The sequence below is a fragment of the Geospiza fortis genome, unplaced genomic scaffold (genome assembly GCF_000277835.1).
Source record: "Geospiza fortis unplaced genomic scaffold, GeoFor_1.0 scaffold992, whole genome shotgun sequence".
Taxonomy (NCBI): domain Eukaryota; kingdom Metazoa; phylum Chordata; class Aves; order Passeriformes; family Thraupidae; genus Geospiza; species Geospiza fortis.
In genome coordinates this window covers 239,088-243,754 of record NW_005054625.1, presented here as the reverse complement: position 1 = coordinate 243,754, position 4,667 = coordinate 239,088, and the positions used below count along the sequence as shown (strand labels likewise).

At 44.5% G+C, this 4,667-nt stretch overlaps 1 protein-coding gene across 1 annotated transcript in view; it reads left to right on the top strand.

Moving 5' to 3' along the window:
• IKZF3 (IKAROS family zinc finger 3) overlaps positions 1-4,667 on the top strand; it is a 34,300-nt gene that overhangs the window by 24,335 nt on the left and 5,298 nt on the right. The window lies entirely within an intron of this gene.

Below are 4,667 nucleotides of genomic sequence, written 5' to 3'. Positions count from 1 at the left end.
TTTCCCTACTTTTTTCCATCACTTTGAATTTTGGTGTTTTTCTGAATTCCCCTCAAGCTTCTCAACCAGGTCTGGTGGAAGGTGTCCCTGTCCATGGCAGGAGGGTGGAACTGGATGACCTTTAAGGTCTCTTCCAACTCAAACCATTCCACAATTCTATAATTCTCACATGGAGCCATCTTTGGACACAAAAGTGCTCTACATGCCATCATTCCTAACTGATTAAAATATTTAAAAGCATCAGGACAGTAAGAACCATTCTATTTGCTTTTCAGTGCCATGCTTGCATGTTCTAAATGTGGAAATATTTCTAAAAGAGAAGTTTCATGTAATATAGTTGGAGCATTGTCCCTGATAACCATCTCTCTCACATTTTTCTCATTGCACAATCACCCAACTCCTTTCCACTCTCCCTTCTTGAGTGACCACACAGAGATGCTACAGGAAACAATGCCTCTAATTTCAGCTTTGTGCTTGAGGGCTTTGCTAACATTATCTGCACATTCTAAAAATTCTGCTCACATTGGTTGGTGTGGCAGAAACCACACTATGGGAACAGCTCAGTGCAGGGTGAGTGCTGGTGTGAGCTTGGGGCTGGGACAGCAGCAGCTCTCTCTCCAGCTGCAGGGTGACATGGTGGCCCAGAGATGGATGTCCCATCTCTGGAAGTGTTCAAAGCCAGGTTGGACAAGGCTTGGAACAACCTGGGCTAGAGGAAAGTGTCCCTGCCCATGGCAGGGGGGTGGTACAAGGTGATCCTTAAGGTTCCTCCCAACCCAAAGCACTCAGGGAACCCTTGATGGCCAGGGGACAGCACCTTTGGAGAGGTGGCTCCTCACCCAGCACTCACAGGACAACCTAAAGAGTCCTTCCTCATGGATAATTCACAGTGGCAGGAAAACAGCCCTCTGGAAATGTTTTATCCAGGCAGGATTACATCTGAAATGTACACTGAGGCAGGCAGCAGCACTGGGAACAGCATGGAGACCTCTCAGGGAGGGTCAGGGAAAAAAATCAAACATCCTCAGCCCTGGTGCTGGTTGAGCAGGAGAGGAGCTCCCAGCTGTCAAAGTGGTGAGATCAACCCCATCTTTACACCACATAAAATTCCATGCTTAGGAGCTCAACTTGCCAGGTAATTCCAGAGCCACTGATCAGATCTGACCAAGAGGGACAAGGGGATATATTTGAGCTACAGAATTTCTTTCAGCATCCTCAGAGACATTTTTTTTTGCTTTCTGGCCCTGCAGTTGGGCCATCAGAGCCCTGAGCTTGCAGGATAACCCAAGATCCCAGGCTGCTCTTCAGTGCTTTGGAAATCTGGATTTTCTGTATTTGTCTTTTTCTCACTGTAATTTTGAGCAAAGCACTTGACCATTTCTGTTAGTTCAGCCTGAATTTTATTTTTAGATCCATGTTATAAGTGAGATAATTGCTTATTTAAATCACCATGCGCAGTGGAATCATCCAGAGGGAGGAGAATTGAAGAGGGACACAGGGTGTGATAATCTCTCTATATTTGAGAAGTCTTTAGAGAATTTGAAGTGATTAAAAAACTTTTTCCTAGATGCTAAGTATTATTCTTGGATTGTTTAAGATGTGATGCAGAGGAAAAAGTTGGATGAGATAATTTTCTGGGTACAGACAGCAGTCCTGTGAATGAGAACCTGTATAACCACCTTCATCTTACTGGGAGCAGACATTGTTTCCCTAAGGCCAGGTTGTGAAAATGTCATCAGAGACCTTTTGTGGCCCATAAATAGAGATTCTTTTTTCTTTAGGAAAAAATAGCCAGTAGCAAGGAGTCAAAAATCTTAATGTGAAGGCAAAGACCCTCAGCATTAAAATAAAAGGGCAGAGAACCATGAAGCTGCAAGATTGATTCTACAGAAGTCCCAGAGCATGTTATGTAGGTCAATAGTTACTGTCTCTGCAGATCTCCTCCGAGGAAAGGCTCTGTTATTCCTGCAGGAAGCCCTCATCTGCCCTCCTGACATTAATTTAACAATTAAAGTTCCCTTGGTGGCACATAAATAATGTTGACAAGTCACCCCTGATACGCTACATGCAGCTTCCAGTGTGCTTCTGGGGCTGGGAGGGCTGAGAGCAGCTCTGAGCTGAGTCCTGCCAGGATAAGGAAAAACACCATGAAAATGGGGAATTAAAGCTTTACTAGAGCAGCACATGGGTCCTCAGAGTGCAACTCCTGGAGGTAAAGACTGAGGAAAAGAGGAGCTAGAACAACAAAATCATAAAACCAAAGAAGAGATCAGGGAGCTGCTTTTATGATATGGATGAATTGTGTTTTCTTTCTTTTTTCTTTACAAACAAAAAAGTACATTTTTGAGTACACAATTTGTTGGGGTTTTTAAAATTTAGATTGCTGCTGTTATGACTTGTTCAATGATCCAGCCAAGATTATGAGGCTTTGGGTTTGGGGGAAGTTCAAACTTCGGACTACAGTCACCTAAAGTTCATACAAAGCTGCATATTCCAGGCTTTGGAGCATGAGAATTAAACAGAAGTCCTGACATTAAAAACCGTATAATTTTCAAGACCAAACTTTTGGCCCAAGCCCAAGCAGGTGATTCCACTCTACCTCCCTCCCTTCCCCTCAGAGTGTCACCTTAACTTGGTGTTTTGTCTCACTTTGTGCATTTGGGTATTTTATGCTGGGAGCAGGGATGAATACATTTATGGCAACCTCCTAACACACTGGAATTAATTTAGAATAAAACTGAGACTAGAAGAGCAGTGTGTTATTACCTTCAAGGCACTCCATGCCCTGCTCAAGCCTGGCTGTCACGTACATCCCAAGGTTCCAGGACTGTGACCAAGCAGAGCCAGGCCCTGTTATCCCATCCTCCCTGACTCATATTTGTAGCACCAAGCACCTCTGAAACACTTGATGTTTTCAAACTGCTGAACAAACATGAACAAATAGTTCTGGCTGAGGTTTGGTGAGTCATGGTTTGTGCTGACTGAAACTCCTGTTATCAGGAGCAGCACTGACAAACAGGTACAGAGGACAGACTGAAACGCTCAGGGAAAGGCTGCATGGGGCTGGGAAGGATGAAGCTGCACTTTCAGCACTTGCTCTACTGGGCAGACAGAAATTTAAGTCTGCTACTCAATAAATCTGTGTTTAGCAGGACTGAAATGATATCAAAGTGTTCCTATCACTTTCCTCTGGCGCTGCTTGTCTCTTACTTAGGTTATGCTTCATGTATTCAGGGAGGCCTCATTTTGGCCTACCAGTGCCTGAAGGGGGTTATAAAAAGGAGGCAGAAGGATTTTTATAACAGGCAGGGAGTGACAGGAGAAAGGACAATGATTTTAGACTGCCAGAGGGCAGGGTTGGATGGGATATGAGGAAGAAATTCTTCCTGGGAGGGTGGTGAGGCCCTGGCACAGGTTGCCCAGAGAGGCTGTGACTGTCCCTGGAAATGTCCAGCACCAGGTTGGACAAGGCTTGGAGCAACCTGGGATAATGGAGGGTGCCCATGACCATGCCATGATCTTCAAGGTCCTTTCCAACTAAAATCATTCCATGTTTCCATGATTCTATATTTAGATTTGTTGGTGTATGTACAGTAACACAGCAACCAGGACTCTTTCACAGTGAGATCCAACCTTTTATACCACCTTGGGAAAGTCAATCACCCCTCATTGGGAGCTCTGGAAAATGGGAAGAGCCTGAATTGGCCTAATCCCAAGGGAGTCATCACAGGGCACTGGGACTTTTCCAAAAATTAGAAATTTGGGAGGTTATAAAAAGCTTTAAAACACAGAAGAATCATTTCTCACCTTGCAGATCCCATCTCCTACAGACTTGGACAATCCATTAAGACATGTCCTGTTCTCAGCACAGTGATCCCTGCCATGGGTACTTTTAGCGATGAGTTTACTCTTCATTATAATTTTTAACATAAAAGCACCAGTCCAGATGGGTGTTGTTGAGGTTTGAGCAGGGTTTGGGGGGGAAGCCACAGCAGTTACGATCAGTATTAGTGTGGTAGTAGCGATATGAGGTGGCAGCTCTCCAGCTCAAGGCCTCTGCAGCCTCCAGGAGCTGAGAGCAAGCACAGCTTCTGTGCAGTGCTGGGCACTGCTTAGCACAGCTGAGGAGAGCACTGGAAAATGGGAAGAGCCTTAATTGGCCTAATCTCAAGGGAGTCGTCACAGGGCACAGGTACTTATCCAAAAATTAGAAATTTGGGAGGTTGTAACAAGCTTTAAAACACAGAGGAAACATTCACAGTTAGTTTTAGCTGTAGCATTTAGGAAAAAAAAATTAAGTGACAGTAACACCTGGGGGAAAAAGAGTTAGAAATTTTGAATTTTCAAAGGCTTTATTGCTTTTATTTTACTGGAACACTGATATATATCATACAAGTTTCTTAGTGATTCGTTAAGACATCTATGACTGATATCTGAAAAGTTAAGCAAGAACACTGAGTGTCTCCTCCTGCAGCTCGAAACACTGAGTGTGCAGGTGTCACCCAGCCTTACTCAGAATAAAAAAGAAAGGCCAGCAGAGCTTCTGTCTCCATCTGCAATTTAACCAACCGTCCAGCCAGTTCATTTACTTCCCCTTGCTGACGACAGTTCTGGTTTGTGCTCCCCCCTGAGTCAGCTCGGGGCTGTGCTGCCACTGACCACAACGA